This window comes from Pleurodeles waltl, chromosome 8 (genome assembly GCF_031143425.1).
Source record: "Pleurodeles waltl isolate 20211129_DDA chromosome 8, aPleWal1.hap1.20221129, whole genome shotgun sequence".
Taxonomy (NCBI): domain Eukaryota; kingdom Metazoa; phylum Chordata; class Amphibia; order Caudata; family Salamandridae; genus Pleurodeles; species Pleurodeles waltl.
This window is the reverse complement of record NC_090447.1, coordinates 1,521,605,097-1,521,629,285: the sequence shown is the minus strand read 5'-3', so window position 1 is coordinate 1,521,629,285 and position 24,189 is coordinate 1,521,605,097. Positions and strand designations below refer to the sequence as shown.

The following is a 24,189-nucleotide window of genomic DNA, read 5'->3' as shown; positions in this document are numbered from 1 at the left end:
AGTACAGAATGGTAAGAGTCAAGTTCTGAAGGAAGAATGTCTGAGGGAGATACTAGCTTCCATTCCAGAGATGTATCCAAGTCAGTTGCATCTTTCAGGCCTTGTAAGTGGGGTCTAGGGCTGTTTGGTCATACTCATCATTGTCCCGATCATCTTGAGGATCAAAGTAACCCATTGCAAATCTTTCTTCTTCTAGAAGCCTTTGCACCTCTCTTCTTTGCCTATGAGGCCCCATACGCAGCATTTCTGAATGCGGTTTTGAGGTAGGCAAAGAGAAAAGTTAAAGTGGAGGAGACATTGGAGCAGCTAATGTCATCAGAGGCTGCGAAGTCGGTGGAGTGTTCTGAGGTGCAGATTGTGTCAGCTGCGGCACCTATGATACGTCAGGTTCCTTGGCTGATGGCTCTGTACTGCGTGACAAAAGAGGAAGGGATGTCATTCACTGCGACGATCTGAGCTGGAAGAAGATTTGCCCAAGATCTTTGTAGCAAAGGGTAGAAAGGAGTGAACAGAGTTGACTGAAACAGCCTTGGCATTCCTCCTATGTTACAGGATAGAGGACCCATGGGGCCAAGCGACAAGCCAGTAGGGATCATTTCTCTATTAAGTACACAGAACATGGCGTTCAGAAGGTTTGAAGAGTCCATCCCTGGATCCTGAAATTTGGGTACTATGCGTCTAACTGGTGCCCTGGAGACAGCACCAAAGGTGAAACTGGATGCAAAGCTGACATTGAGTCCTTCAGTGCAGCTGGCGCCGGGCCGACTGGAGTCAGCGATGATATGTCTTTATCTTCCAGAGGGCATTCAACATCCGACTATTGACGAGGTAAAGTCACCAGCCTAGGGGAAGGTGACCTGTTTTTTAAGGTTCTTGGTCTCGATCAAGGCCTCCTCTTCTTTTTTTGTTTTATCTGGGATGATTTTCAGGATAGAGGAGATGGTGATCTTGATCTCGGACATGACTTCCTTCAACATTGCTTTTTTTCTGAACTCTGCTCATGAACATTTTGGCTTTTCTTTCTTTCAGAGCCCTGGGATGCATCTTCTGTCAGAATTCACATCTGTTGACATCATGGTCCAAACCGAGATAGAAGAGGCAGATTTTGTGAGGGTCAGGAATTGGCATTTGCCCTTCACAGTCTCTGCATGGTTTGAATTTTAATCGCTTCATTGGGGACATTTCGACAACAAAAGCACCCAAAAAAATAATCAGAATAAGCAGTTGTGAAATGAACAATTCCCTTTTTCAGGAATGTGTCAATTGAACAGATGTCAGCACACAGGCCTTCAAATCAGTGGAATGGCCCTCTGTGGCTCCAGTGACATCATGCAGTGCTGGGTATGGAGATGACTTGAAACTGGTGCCCCCTGCCAGCATGGTAGTGCTATTGGACAAAAGGTCCTGGATTCAAATTTGCTCCTGGGATAGAGGAATCTGCAGGCAAAAGTATCCATCAGAAGCAGGTTTCTCCATCACTGCCCTCTTTGACCTAATAGACGGTTCTCTCCATAAGTCCAGCCATTTATTGGAGAGATTTGGGTCACCCCAAAATATGTTTAATGTTTGGTAATGCAATTCCTCTGTTGAATGCTGACCGAGTCAATTTTCAATGCGATTCTTGGAGCGCCCCCATACCACAAAATGGCTCACACTTCCCTATTTAATCCTATTAAATTCTCCACTACTAATGGAATGGGTGTGTTCTGTATGACCCATACTAGCTTTGGCAGTATTATCATTTCAAGGAGTGCCCTTCTTCCGAGTAGTGTTAGTGGGAGCAACCGGCAACAAATCACATCAAGACATAGGTCTCTTAACACTGATTCTAGAGTTTCTTTAAATATCGGGGTATATACATGATGCTTGATCTATTTTTTAAATCCCACTTCAGAGACTCCCATACTCTGGGCAGATCCCCTTCCAAACTCCAGCTTTGGCTTTGTGCGCAATGCATTTTCCCCAATTTATTTTATATCTCAAGTATTTGTGTAGTCGGAAAAAAATAAATATGAAAATGTGTTTCAAAGTCTCTCAGGATCTGTTTAGGTACAGAAGAGTGTTGTCAGCGTAAGAGAAATGTTTTCTTCCTGTAAGCCTGTGCACAGTCAAAAATCCTTAATCAATTCAAGATCACCCAGCAGGTTATAGCCTCCACACGCAAGGTAAACAGTAGAGGTGACAACAGAAATCGCGTCCTCATGCCTCTCCTCAGGGAGTATTTCAAGGAGGTCACGCCTTTTACAAAAACAACTGGTCCTTGGTCTTGGTATAGGAGTAGGAGCGCCACTCAACTACAAAATATCCCAACCAAATCATCATCATCAACACACCTTTATTCGGCTGTGAGCCATAAAAGGAAAATACAATCAAAAGAAACATTGTTTCAACAGCAGGTATTCACATGAATAGTAAACCAAATTACATAAATAAATAACAGATGACGCTCCTAAGATCAATAAATAACAATCATTTTCATCATTACTTTGACTGAAAGTTATAAAAAAAATCTCAAATTAATCTCCTGCCCAAAGTAATACGACTACTTTATTAGCTAGCTAATAGAGAGCGATTTAACCATTACATAAAACAATAAATAGATAAGAAGGAATATTCTTAAAATGCATAAATACCTATATTTTACTACATATAAAAGACTAACATTACATCTTAAGCAAGGTAACTTCCCAGGGTCTGTTAAGTTGCTTGGAGGAGAACCTATTAACCACTCGAATCGTCATAAAATTTATCTATAGATGTTTATTAAATCTGAGCTTATTAAAACCTCAGGCCCTCCTTGTCCCTGATAAATGAAGTCGCTAAGAGAAAACGACTTATTCCAAAGACAATGGATGGGGTGATGGTAGACCTGAGCAGTCTGGTCGCTTCATTGTAATTTCTAATTCCTACAGATAGGTCGAATCCATTTTTTCCTTGGTTTATAGTAGGCTTTGCAGAATAACAAAACATGATCCACCGTTTCAGTAGTCTCCATATTACACAACCCACACTTCGCCTCATGATTATTCTCACTCTGGGGACTCCATTTAATAGTAAAAGCCTTAGTCTGAAGGATCCCATATCGAAACTTCATAAATAGTGTTTTCGCTCGCCTAGGGTGGATTGTATCTAACCAATCCTCAGCTGTTGGTGTTGGTTTAATATCCAAAAAGCTCTATGTCAATCTACCCAAATCCTTATTACGAAAAAGATTATCAAGGAAAATTCCCAGTATACTTGCTTTAATCGAATTTTGGATTGTAGCGTAAGTGTATGGGGTTCGTCTCAATAGGGTTTCTGCCCTAGGTTGTAGAACCAATACCTTATATGATGTAGCCACGGGAGAGAGACTGATTTATCAAGGTCCATTATCTCCATTAGTGCTTGCTTATAATGAATCAGTTCTGGAATTGTCCAAAGTCTACACCAATAAAGTAATGGCCTCAAAACTGCCAATTTACCTATTTGCTTCATATTTAAATCATAAGTGAGAGGGATTAACGGAGTAGATGGTGGCAATCCCAATACCCCCCTCAAAAAGCTGTTTTCTTGGGATACTAGTGAGTTTAGATTTACAATTCCCCAAAGTTCGGCACCGTATAAGGCAGAAGCCTGCACTTTGTATCTATAGACCTCAAACACTGGTGAAACAATCCCAGTTCTTGAACTCTTATAGTTGTTGTTTATTGCCGTGGAGCTGTGAACTAAAGAAGTTGCAGCTTTGTTAATTTGCGGCGTCCAGGACAACTTAGCATCCAGCAATATCCCTAGGTAGTTAAAACAAATTACGCGTTCTAGTACATGCCCATTGACCACAATACTCCTTTTAAGTGCTTTATGAGGATTAACAGTCAAATACTTTGTTTTGTTTGCGTTTATCTCCAGCCCCTTCAGGTTACAGTATTTGCTAAACATTCCTAATAAGGATTGTAGACCCATGGGAGTTTGCGATAATAAGATGGTATCATCTGCAAAGAGGAGAGCAGGAACTGGGTCTCCATTCAATCTTGGCGAGTCATGATTACTCTCTTTTAAATACTCCCACAGCACACAGCCCTGCCTCACTCCCCTTTTAATAGGTATTGGGTCAGTCAGCTCTCCATTTGGGCCCCACCGTACTTTTGCGTAAGTATTTTCGTGCAACCTCTTTATCTGGAACAGGAGACTCCCCGGCATACCCCGCTTCCCCAATGCAGTCCATAGAGAGTCTCTTGGAAGCAGATCAAAGGCCGCACGCAAATTCACAAACGCAATATACAAATGGCCCTTCTTTAGTTTTGTGTATTTCCACATTATTGCTAGTAGCCTGAAGACCTGGTCAATTGTGCTTGTCTGCTGCCTGAAGCCTGCCTGGTATATTGTCAAGATGTTTTTTTCCTCTATCCAACAACCTATTCTATTCAACAACTGCCTAGCATAAATTTTTTGCATAACATCAATAAGGCTAATTGGCCTATAATTCCCAGGGTCCTCCCTAGATCCTTTTTTATGGACAGGGATTATTTCTTATGTCTCAGGAACTGGCTCCCCCCTTGCTATGGCATTACTGAGTAAATTTACATAAGGTGCCCAGATTTCTATGTTATGCTTGAACAGATCCCCAGGGATTTTGTCCAAACCTGGGGCTTTGCCTAATTTAATCGCTTCAATGGCAGTCACCGTTTCTTCCAGGCTAAACTGTATAACAGGTAAAATACTCCAAAAAGATACTTCTTTGGACCAAGAAAGATATGCATCAAGGTTGGGCAAGTCAGAATAGAGGTACGTAAAATGGTTGACCCAGGCACTGGGATCTATCTGATGTTCAGTACTGTATATCCCCTCTTTCCTGCCGTGAGTAACTATTTTCCAGAAAGCAACTGTATCGTTGCGTTTGGCTGCCTCTAAGAGGTCATGCCATTTTTGATCCTCCCAGTTTTTTTGTGCTATAGCCAACATTTTCTTATAACCAGCCCTTGCCTGTTGCACGGCTATTGAGTTTTTCTGTTTAAGGGCCTCTACCAATAATGTTTTCCTCTCTCTGCATTCAATGGTATACCAAGGATTAGATGAAGTGATTTGCTCCTTGCCCTTTTTATATTTTTGTTGTATCTGTTTAGTGAAATAAGGTTTTAGTGCAATACTCATGGATTGATGAATATCCATGATAGGGATATCAGTACAGATTTTGTGGGCGTGGGGTTCTATTAATTCTATATATGTATTATAAATATTGGTCAGGACACCCAAATTGCCCAATATCACCGGCCATTTTACTGCCCTTCGATTATTACTAAGAGTGGGTTGCAGCTCCACCTTATCCTTTTCCATGCAATTCAATTCTGTGAGGTAACCCCTAAGTTCAACTACTAGCGGAAAATGATCACTTTCCCTCCTCTTATCTATTTTAAAGGTCACTATTCTCTCCCACGTAATAGTGCTATGCATAATATAATCTAATTTTGAACCTATATTACCTCTTTGAAAAGTGTCCATATTAAGACCACCTTGGCCCACTCTACCATTACACGCCCTCAATCCATGCTTTAATGTGAGGCCCATGAGTTGCAACGCAGCAACCGTACTGGGGACCGACTCTTCGAATGAAAGGTGGGGGACTGCTCTTGCTAGGTCTTCCTCTTCTGCCAGATGTTCAAGACCAATTATAGGCTCATAGTTGCAATTAAAATCTCCCCCAATCATGATTGACTCTCCTACCGGGATTTTTTTCAGCGTGCCATCTAATATTTCTATTTCATGTGACTCCAGGTTTGATCTTCTGGGCCTTATATACACATTAAACAAATGGGATAGCACCTTGTTTTTATCCCCTAGTTCTAGCCACAGAATGTCAGCAGACTCTGTATCATGTTTACATATCTCGATATTAAGCGAAATTTTTACCCATATAACCAGCCCCCCAGACGGCCTTCCTCTCGCTGCAGCAGTTGCACTAATAAAAAAAGTTTTGTATCCCAGCTTATGCGGTGGATCCTTTAGCCAAGTCTCTTGAAAGAGACAGACATGGAACTGTTCTATGTAATCATGACAGTCAGGGTCTATAAGCTTACTTTTTAGGCCTGCTACATTCCAGGAGACCATAAAGACCGACGCCCTTCCAATTGCAGTCATTTCATTGGCAGTAGGGCTGTGAGATATTGTCAGTTCCTTTCTACAGGGTAAGTACTCCTCAATGCTTCCTCCCCCTGTGACTTGATAATTAATTTCTTCCTGGGTCTCTGCTACCGTTGGGTCTCTGATTGGTCCCAAATATACTTGATTTAGTCAATCAACTGTTTCAAGGTGAGAATCTCCTTTTCTCATTTGCGCTCCCCCATCCCCAAGTTTGCTCCTCTGTGCTATAGACTTACAAATATAAGGATCCAGGCTAAATCTCATAGCATTTTCCATGGGCTCTCTGTTCCATAGTGATCAAACCTTCAATTAGTCTTTCATCCCTTAATGTCAGAGCGACAGCGTCTTGAATCCCAGCCTCTCCTGGAATCCTTTCCGCCCTCGTAATATCTGAGCGGATTAAGGATAAACAATGTTGTTTATGTCTGATCCAATGTGTAAGTTTATTCTTTAGGGAATCCTCATCCTCTATACTGTTTTGAGCCAATTTCAGAACATTTAGCAAGTAAACTACATCAGTCCTAGGGGACCTTGTTTTTCCCTCATGGTGTCTACTCCTTATAAAAGAATGCATGCTACCATTATGTGATAGAGTATAGGGTTTAAATATGCTTTCCATCTTCTCTTCTTGTGGCCCTATTCCCTTAGGGGATTCACAGGTTCTTGTCGTAGTTCTCCTGCCTTAACAACGGAGTAAATATGAGTCCCTCTATTACACTCATTTTCCCCTCTCACACATTCTTGTAGTGCATGTGGTATACTGGCTGTAGTTAAAATAGAGCTGGACTGGGCATTCAAAGTTTGGGGGGACATGCGTCTACCTTGTACATGTAATGATACTAATGAGGTCTCCTCTGTGCTCTGGTCTCTAAGGGTTCCCGTATTCCCCCCCTTTTTCACAAGAGCTGACAGTTTTCCCACTTCGAGTTTAAGCTCTCTTTAAATATCGGGGTATATACATGATGCTTGATCTATTTTGTAAATCCCACTTCAGAGACTCCCATACTCTGGGCAGATCCCCTTCCAAACTCCAGCTTTGACTTTGTGCACAATGCATTTTCCCCAATTTATTTTATATCTCAAGTATTTGTGTAGTCGGAAAAAAAAAAACATATGAAAATGTGTTTCAAAGTCTCTCAGGATCTGTTTAGGTACAGAAGAGTGTTGTCAGCATAAGAGAAATGTTTTCTTCCTTTAAGCCTGTGCACAGTCAAAAATCCTTAATCAATTCAAGATCACCCTGCATGTTATAGCCTCCACACGCAAGGTAAACAGTAGAGGTGACAACAGAAATCACGTCCTTATGCCTCTCCTCAGGGAGTATTTCAAAGAGGTCACGCCTTTTACAAAAACAACTGGTCTTTGGTCTTGGTAGAGGAGTAGGAGCGCCACTCAACTACAAAAACCTCAACCAAAGCTAAACCTGAGCAATACCAGGAAGAGAAAGAGCAAATATACCGCATCAAATCCCTCTTCCGTATCCAATGAGATTATCGCTTGCGGGGCAGTACTAGACTGGATCTGTGACATCCTCATCGGAGAGTGATGCATGAAGCCAGATTGATCCATAAGAATAGGAGAAGCCCGCCCAAGATCTTTGCAGCTACATTTAAGAGTCAAATTTGACAGAATGATGCACAGTACCCAGGTGCTTTCCCTTTTTTGAGGATTAGAATTATAAACTCCTGAGTGAGATCAGGGGCAAAGCTGCCACGTTTCTAGCTTCTTTAAGCGTTGTATGTGAGGGCTCAGCTGAGTAGGAAACGTCATGACCAATTCCACTAGACCTTCCCCAAGGTTGACAATTCGAGGTCTGCAGACGATTTCCCAATTTGCTGCTCCGCCTCCAAACTCCTCACCTTCTTAAAAGGCTACAATGCTGCACAAATTCTACTAGTATATCTTTGCCTGTTGCTCTCACCTCCCCGGTTCTTCCTATCCACCTTGAGGCTGTCTCAAGTCTACCAAGCCAGGCCAGCAGCCTACCTGCCTTATCCCCTATGTCTTATCTATTGAACCGAGTAGCCAGGTACTGTAGCTGCCCTTTATCCTTTAGCGTCAACTGATAGGAACCTTTATGCGTCTCATACTGCCCTAGCAGCTTGGGCCGTATGCTCCAGTATGATTTTCCACCCTAGCTTCGTTCCATCGGCTGCACTTTGTAAATTTTCTTTTTTTTCTTTTAAGAGCAGTGGCAATTTGAATCCTGTCCATCAATACTGCCTTGCTGGCTTCTCACTATTTTTCCAGGGAGTTGACTGATCCCTCACTTTCCTGAAAGTACAGTTCTTTATCTGCAGTTCCCAGTCGTTTGATCTATATCCGCCGCCCACTGCCTTCGGCATTTCTCCCATCGTCCTCAAGAGTGGTGATTTGTCTGATTGTAGGAGGCCGGTATCGTAAAGAATTATGGATAACACGGACCGTAATTGGGATTTTTAAAGCAGAGAACACCTGGCCAATAGAAGCGGTTTAGTAGATAGGTTTCAGTTTTTTCTCGACCACAGTGCCCTCCCCCGCATTAACTATGTGCCAAGTTTAATATCTGAGATCTAAAGGGGCTGGGTACCAGCAACTGGGTTTTCACTTGCTCTTGGGTTTTTACATTTCTATAAAGTACACCCTTTTTAACAGAAAAGAAAATTCCTGCCTTGTCTGGTATTTCTGGAATAACCTGTTCCCAGGCGTTTTTAAGGGTAGGATCTTCTCTCTGACAGGTGTGGAAGCTCGAATATGGCTACTCGTGGAAGATACTGCAGGAGAGAAGGAAACAATATGAAATAAGGCTCCTTTATAATACTGTTTGTTATTCTCTCTCTTTTGTGTTCGAGTTAGCTTCTCCTTCTCCTTACCTGGCTCTATAGCCTCCCCATGGAAAGGACCCTCGAACAGCCATGGAGAGGACATTTCTTCTGCAATAGCCTTATCCAACAATAATGCAAAATCAGGGTAATCTGTTTGAATAATGAGGACCTGTATTAAGCCTGGTATCCCTCCCACATTAAGTATTTCTATGCTACTTCTCCATTCAAGGGTTACTTGGGCAAGGGGATATGCTCAGGTCTCTCCATGTACACAGGTTATGGCAGTTTTCTGGTTGTGGATCCATTGTTCGGGTACTGCTCTTTCGGCTTTGATAACGGACTGGCAACACCATGAGTCTATTAATACTTGGGTGGGTTGTCCATTGACTTTCATACCAATGACATATTTCACAGGGACCCTCTATGCACAGAACCCTCCCTTTAGTAAACCTGATTTCCATGGCTTCAGGACTCTGAACCCGCCAGGGGCAATTTTGGGCGATGTGACCCCACTCGGCACAATTATAGCATTGGGGTTGGGTTCCGATCTATCTTCCTCCGGGTCTGGGGAGGCTAATAGTATCTAGGATTTCCCGTGAAGATGGGTGTTCTACAGCCGGCTTCCCTGTTGGAAGCAGAGCCCGGCTGTTCCGTGGAGGATAGCTTTTACAGTCCATGGTTCTGTGATATGCAATAGCTAATTCAATAGCCTCTGTAGTAGATACGTTTGGGTGTTGTTTTATCCAATGTCTAGTGGTGTTGGGTAGAGCTTCCAAATATTGTTCTAGTAATATCTTTTGTATTATTTCCTCTTTAGTGGACTCCTCAGGTTTTAACCATCTTAACCCCAGATCCTGAACTCGGAAAAATAAAGCTCTGGCATGATCTTGGGTACCCCATTTCTCCCGCTGAAACTTTACCCTGTAGTGTTCACTATCAAATCCTAATCTTTTAAGTATAGCATTTTTTATCTCGTCATAGGGAGTAGTCCCACCTAGGTTGGCTGCCTGATACGCGTTTTGCAGTTTGCCTGTCAATAGGGGGGTAACATGCTGACCCCAACGTTCTTTGGGCCACGTAGCAGAGGGCAACCCTCTCAAAGTTAGTAAAGAAAGAGTTAGGGTCTTCCCCTGGCACATATTTCTGTAAGGCTGAGCTAGGAACATTCGGGTGTCCTTTGGAACTGGCAATCGTCTCCGTCAGCTTTTGTATGGCTGTTTCATGAACTAACTGATTGCTAGCGGTTATGGTTGCCTGGCTTTTTAATGCCGCCTGCAACTGTTCCCGGTCCTTTTCAGCATTCTTCACTTGTTCTTCGAAAATTTTCTGTAAATGTCTCTGTCTTTCAGCTAACTGGCACATCATATCCTGATATCGGTATCCATTTTCTAGTAGGTAATGACATAATATAGCAACACAAAAGGATGATGGACGGAGTGCTGACAATGCAAACACTCACCCCCAGTCACAGATCTGGGTTTAATCCATCGTTGAAACCCCGAAACCGGTCCCAGGGTGCTGGTTTCCAGTCCAGGGAAAACCTGGCCTAGCAGTTCGGGCTGGACTGTTCCCATGTGGAACAGGGTCAAGACTGATTTGCATATGGCTGGGTCCAAACTGGAATGGCATGGGAAGCAAAAAAACGATGGATTTAGGCCCAGATCACTGTACTGGGGGTGAATGTTTGACAATGTTCAGCATTCCGTCCATCACTTGTTGTTTTTGCTTTGTCGCCCTAAGTGGGAAGGGTATGCCCAGACGTGGGTCCCGTGCTTCCCATGCCACTGGATTCAAGCTAGCCTGGCTGATGAGGGGTGAAACCCCGAAACCGGTCACAGGGTGCTTGTTTCCAGTCCAGGGAAGACCTGGCATAGCAGTTCGGGCTGGACTGTTCCCATGTGGAACAGGGTGAAGACTGATTTGCATATGGCTGGGTCCAAACTGGAATGGCATGGGCAGCAAAAAAACGATGGATTTAGGCCCAGATCACTGTACTGAGGGTGAATGTTTGACAATGTTCAGCATTCCGTCCATCACTTGTTGTTTTTGCAGTGACATAATATAGACAATGGCCAATTTAAATATCCCACTTCTGACACCAGTGTAGGAGGCCGGTATTGTAAAGAATTATGGGTATCACGGACCGTAATTGGGATTTTTAAAGCATATTTGTTTTATTTCTTTTGAGTGTTTATAGAGATATGATTATTTCAATCTGCTAAAATTCTTTCTTCCTTCTTTTCTTTTCCTAGGTTGTGTCTTCGGTCCTCTGTAGCGCCTTGGGTTGGAACTGGCGGGACTCGGGTCAAGCTCCTGACCGATGGGCCTCGGAAGGAAGAGATGGAAACCACGTATCAGGTAGGTGATTTTTATAGGAAGTACAGGGTATGGTTCACTAGGGAGGAAGGGAGTGAGTGGAGGACGTGAAGAAGGGATTGCTTCAGGTGCATTACAAGTGCTTTCCTTTTCCCAGCTGACCCACTGTCTTTATGAAGTTGTTCCCTTACCCTCCCTTTGTGTCCTCTAATCCCAATAGGAGTTCTTTTTCTAAAATATGATCGTACCTTGTGGAGTCACGTTCCTCCAGGCGGGGTCTTTTCGAGTTGGGCTCCTCTCCGGGTGGTTCCCAGTCCGTCTCTGCCTCTGTTGTCGCGTCTTTTTCTGTGCTCAGTTTTCCTCTCTGCTCCTTTCAGTCGTCACTCCTCTCTGTGTCTTCTTCCGCTACTCAAATCAAATTTAAAAAAATCTTTATTTCGGATCTTTCATAGATATCCATAAAAGGGCATATGTACAAAGTTAATTAATAAGTTAAAAAGATAAAAAAAGAAACATCAATAAAAGGCACTAGGATATATGTGCATAAGATGATCATTACAATAATTGGAACCTCTGAAAAATTGCATACCGATCAAATAGTCGTTTGGTCATCTAAAATATTATTTGCCAAACAGTGCATCAAATGTGATATATGTACATAAGATGATCAGTAAAATAATTAGAACCTCTTAGATAGTCATTTGGTCATCTAAAATATTATTTGCCGAGCTGTTCAAACTTATAGCAAATTGCTTAACAGTTGGAATCAAGATATTTCCTTTCTTTTATCACTGCAGCAATAAAATGATAAATAACCATACAGATCAAATCAGACTGGAGTAACTGCAGATGAAAAATAGCTTCCTTACACCGCCTGATATTTAGTAATTTAAGAAGTGGCATTAAAAAGACCTTCTTCTGCTCTTTGTACAGCTTACAGTATAAAAACATATACATTTGTGATTGTTCTGTACGCATATCACATGGACAGGGTATTAGGTCCCTATTGCGGTACACCTTAGGGGGATAAGCCACTAAAAAATGGGTCAGGCCCAGGTGAAACCTTGTCAGGAAAAATCTATGGTACCGCGGGACAGTTAAAAGATAGCTTATCTTCGCTTAAGTGCCACATACAAAATAGAACCCTATCACCATGTCTTTCCCCAAATCATGCCTCCCTCTATCAGTAGTCAATTTCTCTTCAAATTCATTTTTTAATACTGGGATGTCCTGCTTGACTACGGCCCCAGGGTTAAAGAATAAGTCTGATCTGTTAGGGCTGCTCAGGGACTCTTTAATGTACATAACCCAGGGACATCTCTGTACTCTATCCAGCCTCATGCAGTCCATAAGCAGTGTCCGAGTAAGAGCTGCTTCCGGCCTAGCCCAAGCAGACATCCAGAGGGCTAAAGGGGCTAACTTAATCAAGTCCTCCAGAAAAGGGAGACCTAATTCTGCATGTGGAATTGTAGTGGGAACACTCTGTGAGAGTGAGAGTAAGCTTCTCAGAAATTAATTTTCTCTTATTTGCAGAGATGATGCGCCCACATAGCCCCATACCCCAGCTCCATATCTGACAATCTAAGTAGGCCTTGCCTTATAGATGGTGGTGATGAGCTTTAGTGATGTGCAGCGTAGTTTGATAATGAATTTGCGTGAAGCTGCCACTCCTTGATTGTATTGTGTGACCCTAATTTCTCTATGGTGCTTCCAGATAGACCCATTATAAAAGGGAATCCCCAAATATGTGAAGGTATTCACACTGCTCAGTTGGATGCCTTCAATATAAAGCTGAGGGGATCTAATTCTTGGGTGGCCACAGATCATTGTATATGATTTTGTTTTGTTTCTGGACAATCCCAAGGCCTGTCATGAATTCCACAAATCTGTTTGAAAGTTTTTAAAGGCCCCTTCCAGTTCATGCCATCAGGACACAATCATTGGCATACATTAATACTGGTTGTAGTCTGTCGGCAATTTTAGGGGGATATGCATTTTCGTCAATCAGAGCTTTCTCTAGAACATTTATATAGAATGTGAAGAGGAAGGGTGCAAGAACACAACACTGTCTTACCCCTTTCATAACCTTAAAGGGGCTGGTGCACTGCCCCAATCTGACCTTAGCTTCCACATCATTGTGAAGTTGGGCCAACAGGGACACTATTTTTGGATTAGCACCTTTATAGGTTAGCATTGCCCATTATTTGCTTCTGTCCACTTTATCAAAAGCTGAAGTTCGATCTATAAATGCAAAATAAAGACACCCTTGTTTCACCCCCACGTACTTTTCTCTGGTCAGGTGGAGGTTCAAACATTGGTCGACTGTCCCCACTGCCTTCCTGAAACCAAACTGAGACTTGGAAATTATGTATTTGTCAAGAGCCCAGGCTTCCAAATGATACAGGAGGATTCTCCCAAAAATCTTTGTGGTGGCGTCAATCAGAGAAACTGGACGATAACAAGGATCACTACGGTCTCCCTTCATAAAAATCAGGACAATAATGGCACTGGACCATGAAGGCAGAAGGACAGAGGTTGACGCAGCTCTGAAAACATTTACCAAAATCAGTGCCCAAAGATCAATGTTATACTTAAAGAGATCAGCTGGGATCCCATCCGGCCCTGGGCCCTTATCTGGCAATGAACACTTAATAGCTAGTATGACATCATTCAGGTGAATATCCAGTTCCTCAATGCCACGCATGGCAGGGGCATTTACAACAGCCATTTCACAGTCATCCAATCGACCTTCATACAGCTTTGTAAAATGACTGACCCATCTCTGCTCTGAGATGTGTACCTCAACACCTTCGTTGGTATCAGAGCTAAAAAAAAAAAAGGGGGTATTGACAACTTTCCAGAATTGTGCCCTGTCATTAATAGCTGAGGCAATGGTCAATTTCTCCCATGCTTCTTCTCTTATCACTTTCTTCCTAGCTGAAACTGCCTTCTTGTACTGAGCCCTGCATTTCGTGACCTCTGATTTGTTTCTCTGAGTGGATTTTTTGTAATCTTCTTTTTATTGACATTTTATAATACAGTACAAGCATACTTAATCAAGAACATCTTAGACTATTCCATACAGCTTCATTTCCTTTGTCTTTTGTCCTCCGCTAAAGTAAGTGTTACATTGTGCACTAAGAATACTCTACCTTGAGGGACATTTATCATCTTGCAAGGTCGTAAGTATAGTCAGCTCGTACCATACATAAAACAGAATAAAAATTTGACATTAAACAAGTCAACATACAAGCCATCCGTCTCTAGTCAAATTAAGAGTAGCTAAGAGAAGTCGGTGGTTGCGTGTCCTCATCTCTGGGCTATGTGGGGTCCTCTCTAGTCTCCCCCGTCTCAGACTCCGGTTCCTATATATAGAGGAGGTGCAAGGCCCTTAGTTTGGGGCTACAAGTCGCGAGGGGAAGTCCCCTGGAAAGGAACCTGACCAGGGGATCCCATATGTAATCAAAACTGCTGCATGTACTGCATGTGCTGCCCTTTATCAACCAGACGCTCCATGGCAAGGCTTTTCCATAATCGCGTGAGCCACAGAGTTATAGGCGGTGGGTCCGCTTTTTTCCAGAAAGAAGCTAGAGTTGTCTTCGCCGCCCCCAAAGCCAGCCACATGATAGCCCGGTCCCTGTATGTTTGGTGCTGTAGTTCTTGGGCTCGAAGGCCCAGGAGAGCATGTTCCATCGTGGTCGGGATGGGATATCCCAGCATCTCTTTCAAATGAGAGAGAATTTCATTCCAATAGGGGCGGATCGATGGGCAGTCCCACCATATGTGTTTAAAGTCTCCCACCATGCCACAGCCCCTCCAGCATCTATTTGATACCAGGGGATAAAGCTTCTTAGGTTTCTCAGGATACAGGTACCAATTATAGAGTAATTTATAGTGAGCCTCTCTAGCTGCCATGGAGCGGTTGTGCTTGTGTATATCGTGGTAAAGATAGTGCCATTGCTCCTCCTCCACTGAGACACCCAAGGTTTTCTCCCAAAAAGGGATGTGTTGAGGGGTTGGTGCTGTTTGTGCTGTAGCTAACATGGAGTATAGCGTTGAGATACTGCCTTTTGTTGCTCCTCCCCTTTGCACAAATCTCTCTACTGGTAGAAGATCCCTGGTAGCTGCTTCCTTTATATGTGGCTGTGTGACCCAATGCACTAGCTGTGTATAATGGTAATGTTCGGATTGTGGGAGTTGGAAGTCCCTACAGCAATTATTGAAGGTCCTAAGTTGGTTTCCATGGTATAGGTCTGCAATGCATAAGCAGCCCCCTCCTCTCCATCGATTAAATGGTCCCGGTAGTTCCCCTGGTGGGAATGCTTTGTTAAGGTGGATAGGGGTGTGTGGTGAGGGAAAGGACGTAAGCCCATAGAGTTTAGTAACTTTGTCCCACACTCCGAGGGTGGTGGCGGTGGGTGTGCTAAGGTATGCGTTTGGTGGTCGTGCCCCCTTGGGTTTCCAAGGAATATCCCACAAGGTCTTGCCTGTCACCGCTCTGTCCATGTGCAGCCAAATCTTATCTGACTCTCGGAGGGACCACTCAGCTAGTACGCGCAGTTGTGCTGCTCTATAATATGGCAGGAGATCTGGGAGCGCCAACCCTCCCCTCTCTCTGGGGCGTGTCAGTATCTTGTATGAGACCCTAGTTCTAGGACCCTGCCAAATAAATTTAGTAAAAAGCGTTCGAGTCTCCGCAAAGAAATCTGGCGGGATCTCAACGGGGAGGCTCTGAAAGAGGTATAGTAATCGTGGGAGCACCGTCATTTTAATACTATTGATGCGCCCTAGCCAGGATATCCATAACGGGGACCACCTCTTGAAGTCCTCTCGTAGAGACCTAATCAAAGGGGGGTAGTTTGCGCTAAACAACCCAGCCACCTGGGGAACAATCCGAATGCCTAAGTAAGTAATATCTTTCTTGGCCCAAGTAAATGGGGTCATGGAGGCTATCTGGGTCATCACGCCCTCTGGCAGTGTCAGGTTTAGGAGATAGGACTTCCCTGTGTTCACCTTGAACCATAAAACTTGTTCAAACCGAGACAATTCTTCTTTTATGGGTGAGAGGGAAGTACGGGGCTCAGTGACAAATAATAAAATATCGTCTGCGAATAGAGAAATTTTATCGGAGTCTGCACCAAATGTAATGCCTGGGAACTCCGCGCACCCCCTCACCCGCGTCGCCAAGGGCTCAACACTGAGCGCAAAGAGCAGAGGGGAAAGGGGGCATCCCTGCCTCGTGCCCCGGGATAGATCGAAATATTCAGAAGCTACCCCATTGACCACCACCCGGGATCTGGGGCAGGCATAGTTGCTCATCACCATGGAGATAAATTGTTCCCCAAATCCAAACTGTCTCATGGTTGCTACTAGAAAGGATCACTCAACCCTGTCAAACGCCTTCTCAGCATCTAAAGCCAATAAGAGTGCTGGGACCTTTTTCTTTTGCACCTTTTCCATTAAGTGTATGACACGCCTTAAGTTGTCATGAGTCTGGCGACCTTTAATAAAGCCAGACTGGTCTGGATGTATCAGCTCTGGCATCACATCCTCCAGTCTCTGCGCCAGGATTTTAGAGTATAATTTGGCATCTAGGTTCAGCAGAGCAATGGGCCTGAATGATGCACAGAGTTGAGGGTCCTTTCCGGCCTTGGGTACGAGAGTTATCAGGGCCTCCCCCATGGACGTGGACACCGCACCCCTCCCCCGTATATAATTGAATAGAGTCGCAAGTTGGCCCGCTAGTTCTGCCCCGAAGGTCTTATAAAAAAAGGGCTGTAAAACCATCAGGACCCGGAGCCTTATGCAGGGGAAGGGCGTTGATGGCCGCCTGTACTTCCTCCGCTGTAAAGGGTGCCTCTAGCATGTCATTCGTCTCCTGGGAGACCTGCGGTAGGTGGACTGAGCGCAAATAGGTCTCTTGGGTGCGCCGATTGATAAAGATGCTCATAGAATCGTCTAAATGCCCTCGCCTTTCCCTCTTCAGTGAAGTGTTCCCCGTGCTCGTCTTTGACCTGCTCAATGTAGTTGCAGGCTTGTTGGACTCGCAGCTGTCTAGCTAAGGGGGTGCCTATTTTGTTGCCCTTGTCGTAGTGGGCTTTCAGCATTCTCAACAATGTAATCTCTGCCCTATTCATATAGATAGCCTGTAGTTTACCCTTGAGGGTCGCCACCTTCCTTTGAGCTTGCCCGGACGGGGATGATTTATGTTCTCGTCCAGCCACCCTAAGTTCGCTTTCCAAAAGGAGTTGCTCTTTAATCCTTAACCTGTGCATGGCAGCGGCGAGCGCAATGCATTTACCTCTTATAACCGCCTTAAAGGCGTCCCAGAGAATGTGGGGGTTAGTGTCACCCGACCCATTATGTTGGAAGTATTCCCTAATCGCTGATCGCAAATCTTTGGGGGATGTTGCGTCCCAGGTAATCACCCCTGGAAAGTACCAGCACTTGGATGGTTTGCGTGCTAGTGACCAATTTAAACCTGCCACCACCGGAGCGTGGTCTGAGATGACAATTGGATTAATAGCTACTGTCGTAAGGATCTGTCGCAGTGGTTTGCTCAAAAACACATAGTCGATCCTTGAGTATGAGCGATGAGTGTGTGAAAAGAAGGTGTAATCCCTCTCCAGAGGCTTCAGGGCCCTCCAGGAGTCAAACAGCCCCAGACGGCGAAAGGAGGCTTTCACTGATTTGGCAAAGGCACTCGTTTGTGATCTCTGTGGGTGCGTTGTGTCTAATGTTGAGTCCCACACCAGGTTGAAGTCCCCCATCAGGACAACTTCGCCCTCCGCAAAGCCCTCTAGCTCGCTCAGGAATTGTAACAGATATTGGGTTTGACCACTGTTAGGAGTATAGACAGTAGCTATCGTACAGAGTTTCCCGTCCAGGCTGTCTTTCAGCATCAGAAATCGTCCCTCCTTATCTTTCTTGGACCCTGTTTCCTTAAAGTGGACTGATCTGCTAAATAGTAACGCCACCCCACAGTGTTTTGTGGGAGCTGATGCTAGGGCAATTTGAGAATAGTGTTTGTGACGAAGACGGTGTCCCTCCCCCTTTTCAAATGTGTTTCTTGTAGGGCCACTATGTCATACCTATGCTCCTCAAGGTATTTTTTCAATTGTGACCGTTTATTGGGGGAGTTGAGGCCCTTCACGTTCCATGTCAGTAGTTCCAGCATTATCTCGGTGTAGCATCAGTGTTCTCACCCAGACTTCCAGTAAAGTCTCCAGTGCCCCTCATCATGTTTCTCAACCCCCCCCCCTCTCCAGGAATACTCTATCAGCTGTGACGCACCTCCCCCTGACTCCTTGCACCGTGACACGGATGGTAAACATCAAACAACTTGAAAAAACATTTCCTAAAAGAAATACAGACATTATCCTGGCAGCACATAACCGCCAAGTGTCTTACAGTCTTCATGTGGTGGACAGGATCCAATTCCGTCTCTTCTCTCCCCCCAGGCCCAATCACACCAACGGGCATCTCAAAGGCTGGGGCCTCGGACCCCCGGTGCTTAGCAGAGATAAAGTATACTCGAGTAGCAAGCAACACCAGGATCCGGAGCGAGCAGATCCGCTCCACCCCCTCCCGACGAGGGGGGGAAACCTCCCCCGTCTCGATAGAACAACCGGGGGGGCCCCCCGCCGGGGCCGCTCCCCGTCCGAGTCGGTACCAGCTTACCGCATGGCTTCATTTTCTAGGGGTCTTTCTACCTCTCCTCTGTTGTTTCCATTGGTCCGCCGAAACAGGGGGGGGGGCATCTCCTCCTTGCCCCCCTCCTGCCTCACAGTCGGTAGCACCCCTCTCTCCTCTAGTCTCTAGGCCCAGTGCAGCGGCTGCCGCCTCCACCGTTGAGAAATGGCACGCTTTATTATGGAGTTCAAACGCTACGCCAAAGGGGAAGGTCCATCGATATTTTATCTTCTTCTCCCTCAGCGCCTCCGTCACTGGTCGGAACTGTTGACGTCGGGCTAAAGTTGCTGGCGCTATATCCTGGAAGAGTGAGCATTGCGCACCTTGGAAGGAGACGGGGTCCTGGTGTCTCTCCCTTAGAAGTATCCGTTCCTTCACTTTAAATGAGCTTAATTTAGCAACATCTCTCGGTCTCCTCCCGTCGCCCAGTATTTTGCTGCCCACACGGTGCACTCGTTCCACTTGTATCTCCGCTTGCTCCTCTCCCAGTAGTGAGGAAAACAGCCCCAACACAAAGGCCTCTAGGTCGGGCCCCTCTACTCCCTCCTCCAGGCCTCTCACCCGTATGTTATCTCGCCGTGCGCGATTTTCCAAGTCCTCGCACTTCATTATGGTGAGGTGTAGTTGCGATTTTACATTTGCGAGATCAGTCTCCACTGGGACCACTTTCTGTTGTAAGTTCTGTATGTGCGTTTCCAAGTCCAGTGTGCGGGCCCCCACTGAGTCCACATCTGTTTGGAAGGCGGCTAGCTTCCCATTGACATCCGTCTGGAAGGCCTCTAGTGTCGCTCTGATATCTGTTGTGAGCTCTTCACGCAACTCGGTTTTAAAGGCACGGAGAGAGGACAAGAAGTCCTCCTTTGTAAGCACCATCTCCTCACCCTGTGTCTGGTCAGAACTCTCCACTCTAGCTGGCGTGAAATAGTTGGAGACCCGATTGGCCTGGATTTTGCGTCGTAGCATATGAAACTGTTAAGGGCCCGGCCCTGGTGTTAACATGGGGGTCTCGCCCTCTTCTCAGCTTTTACACTGCTTCACTGCAGGGGCCCCCCTCTGGGTCTTCGCTCTTCCGTCGCGCCACACCTCTGGGGTGGGGGGGGGGGGCAGGAATGTCCCCCTCTCCCTTGTCTCAAAGCTATGTGTTCTCCCCTCGGTGGGTTCGCTCCCTCCGTTGTGGGCTCGCCCTCAGTGACAACGACCTGCCCGTCGGGGCCTGCATTCGCCTCTGCAAACTTTACTTTCTCTGAGTCTCTTGTAGAGTAGGCTTTACCGCTCAGTGCCTCTCAAAATGGCCTCCAACAGTCTTCCTCTGACCCCAAAATGCACAGCTTCGCCATCTCAGCCAAGAGAATATTTCAGGTGTTACTTACCGTCACCCATCTGGGGGGAACCCTCCTGTTGTCGCTTTATATCTTCTAGCGGGTGGGGGGCCTCCGCATGTTCCAGCCGCTTCTCTCAAATTGGGCCTCCCCCGGTCGCGCCTCCCCGCATGTAGAAGGGGATGCCTTCCCCCTGCTCACCTCGCCCTTATCGTGGCTGGGTGTGGTCCTTTCCCCACGGCCCACCGCCGCTCATCTGTGTCTCTAGCATCGGGGGCGTCGCTCTCCCCCCGTCCTCGGGTCTCGCGTCGCCAGTCCTCCACCTCGGGGCAACTGGCCCTCTCTGGCGTCAGCCGGCTTCCGCTCGCCCAGCGCGGGTCCACAGTGCCACGTCTCACCACGGGGCCCGCATGCGGAGCCCCGCCGTGCGTCGCCTCCCTCTCCACCGGCTATCTCGCCGGGTTTCACCTCTCCCAAGGACCCGCGGCCAATCCCCGACCCGGGAGGGGTAGGGGGGGGGCATCAACGCCTCCCCACTGCATCGGGCCCAGGGGAAACTAGACGGAGCCGATGGAGCTCACGTCCGATCGACCATGTTGGTTGGCCCTGCCTCTCCTCTGAGTGGATTTTAACACCCGTATGAGATTTGAATGGGCGTGAGTGGTTGATTTATAAAATCATTTGATTTTGGGAGATTGGGTAGGTAGAGTGAAATGTGCCCTAACTGCCATGCAATGTCTGTGAAAGCTCCCAGGACCTGGGACGGGGTAGCTCAGTGTTTAGGCAGGATTTAAAGGTGTCCAAGTTTTTGCCCACAACCCTATTTAAGAGAGTTTATCTGCCCACTTTTTGCCATTTACGTAGCACACCTTTATTCCTATGGTATTCCACAGGGCCTCCCATTTTCTGGAGACTTCTCTTTTTGGAACCATATTGAAACGCTAGGACGAGTGGATAATGATGGCTGAGGCCACTTGGCACAACCTTAAAAACACCCAGGACCTTGATATCATTACATGATCAATTACAGACCTGCCCCCCCTCCCAATGAAAGTAATATCGGGGAGAGTAAAGGTTGTGAGATGCCACTTGCCAACACTAAATCATAAGTCCTCATAAGATTATTTAGCTTGTCCACACAGGGGGTGTGGGTAAAGTCGAAATAGCTGCAATCATCTTCATCATTTGATCCACAGAGCCTATCGTCCCCTGTGAAACAAAGGGAGAAATTTAAATCCCCACCCCATATAATTATGAAATCCTTATCTGAACAACAAACCATTTCCTCACTGACCTTCTCTAGGGCGTGTATAATCTCAATGTTAGATCTCACAAAATTATTATGGTAAAAATTGACCAGGAGCGTTAACGGGCTGCCCTTCATGGACAGCAATACTAGTTGATAGTAAGGGGAGTCAGTTCTACATTTAGTTACCTTAGCGCCTGAGGTGATATTGATCAGCGTCATCAGCCCCCCACTGCTGCGCCCAACAGATCTTCTCGTAGCCAGGTTTGTGACGGACTGAAACCCATTGATATAAATCGCTCTATGGGCCCATGTTTCTTGGAGGCAAACCACCTGCTTGTTTTCTACCCAAAACCTGCTACGTTCCAAAAAAGTGTCTGTGTGGAAGATCTTTCAGCCTCTGCATGCTGTAAAATGGAATTTTCTGCCCATGGAGGAGAGTTTGAATCCCCTTGGGCCTCACAGTCTGGGTGGTAGAGAAGACCTGCGCTCTATTACAAGCAGTGTCATTCAGCAGCTGGGGCCTTTCGCGAAGCCATGTCAAGGCATCTACTGGTGTTTCAAAGAGGAACCTTTTGGCCTGGAATATCACCTCCACTTTGGAGAGGTATAGAAATTTATATTTGATTCCTAGGGCCTCAATTTTTGCTTTAAGTGGTCGTAGGTTTTTTGTTGTTTCTGACCCATGGGGGTATAACTCGGGAGTACCATTACTCGAGGTGAGTCAAAAAGTGTCTCCCCTTTTACTCAAGTCTTATTCAAGAATAAGCTCTCCGTCCTGTGAGTTGGGAAATCACACTATCATTGGCCTCCGATCACCCGATGTACCCTTTCTATAAAAAAGCAAGAAGAAAAATGTTCAGGCTCAGTCATTAAGAGACAGGTTTTCAAGAAGTCCACTGGTTCCAATCCCTCCACCCACTCAAGAAAACTGGCAAATCTGATATTATTTTGATATTTATCGCTGGGAGAATTCGGTCTGTCGCTGTGGGAGCCTGTTTACCTCCTCTTCTCGTCCTGGGTTACTTGTGTTCTTGTTCAGAGGGGACCTGGGCTGGCAGTTTGGGCTGGTCTGGCCCCACTGGAGGAGCGTCAAGACTGATATGTATATGGCTGGGTCCAAACTCAGGTAGCATAGTGGTAGAAAAACAATGGAGTGGGAAGCGGTCAGGGAAACTGCCACAGTCTGAGATTAATTCAAGCATTCCATCCTACACCTTGCTTTTGTTGACATTTTATGCAATACAGAAATACAATAGCTTGTTCAGCTAATGAATTATGTATACAGGACATCAGCAGGCAGCATTCAAAAGTTAGAAAAGAAAGGCCCATCCTGAACATAGCTCCCTTCAAGAGAACAAAAACAATACATTTTGTTCTGGGAACGCGTGCACAGTTCAGGTGTAAATTTCAATGATTTTCTGCAAATGGAAAAGCACACAAACACACTTGCACCTGGAAAGGCTAGCTCGCATAAAATATACGTACACATTTCTTCTGTAAATATGAATGGCTGTCAATGCGGGCTGGCAGCGGCCGAGTGATGTTAGCTAAAGCACATCTAAAGTAGGCATGATTTCCTAATATTAGAAACGCTCTCACGACAGCGACACCATACACGCTGGGGCTGAAACGGGATATGCAGCTACAGGAAATACTTAGGACTCCTCAGTTGGCAAGGAGGTGGGAAGAAAACCCTTTTTTGTGGATTGTGTAGAGATACAAAAGTGTATCGATGTTGGCTGATGACCCGATATGGGAGTGGTCGCTTCTAAATACAAAAGGCGGGTAACCTATTACTGGAGCTTTGGTTTATTGTAGGTTTTCTGTCAATTATAAACTTTGTGATCTACGTAGATCATACACATCAGCCATAGGAGGAAAGTGTTGAATGACTGTGTGTGATAAAAGTATGAATACATCCTAACTGGAATGTTTTCTCTCCAAAGACAAGATTACTAAATGAATGAATGAACCAAAGCTTATAAAGTGCAGTAGCTCCACCAAGCCAGACGCTGTAATGATGTAGGAGAGCACAGTCCTAATTCCCATAATCAGAAAAATCACCAAATAAAGAAGGTCTAACTACATTTCTCTAATCAGATGAGTCTTTAAATGAGCTTTAAAGATGGACTCCAAAGAAACACCATGAAGATGTTCTGGAAGTGAGTTCTACAGACTGGGAGCCAGAAATGAGAAAGATCTGCCCCCAGCTCTCCCTTTTTCATTGCGAACAGCACATATAACAGAACAGATTGCTACCACTACATAATGGGAGTGCAACAGTAAATCAGGAAGGATGTGGTTGCAAGGAAGTGGTGTGATTGTTGTTGGGAGCATGGTTTAGCCATAATCAGACACACACCAGGTGGGTCAGGTGACAGGGAAGGAGAGTGGGAGGGGAGTGTTTTCTCCAGGTGTCTGCACCGACTCTACACTAGAAGTGGGAACAGCAGGCGTGTGGTGGTTTAGGTCACTGAATTAGCGGTGCAGAATCTATTGTGTCATGCTTATGGGAGTGATCATTGTGTGGCGTTTCATTTTGTTCGACTACTTGGGGGAACAGCGTATATAATGTGGCCCATTGCGAAAAAATGGGATGTTTGCGAAGATGTCGCACTTCTTCATAGTGAAGGACATCTTCCTCTGCTCACCCTCATTTACGCAGTGCCTAATACCAGGCTCTCACCGATGGGGC

At 45.5% G+C, this 24,189-nt stretch overlaps 1 protein-coding gene and 1 pseudogene across 1 annotated transcript in view; both read right to left on the bottom strand.

Moving 5' to 3' along the window:
• The window catches only part of LOC138248882 (zinc finger protein 420-like), a 67,242-nt pseudogene that overhangs the window by 23,693 nt on the left and 19,360 nt on the right, over positions 1 to 24,189 (bottom strand).
• LOC138248884 (oocyte zinc finger protein XlCOF6-like) overlaps positions 1 to 24,189 on the bottom strand; it is a 256,396-nt gene that overhangs the window by 212,909 nt on the left and 19,298 nt on the right. The gene's annotated exons all lie outside the window — the stretch shown is intronic.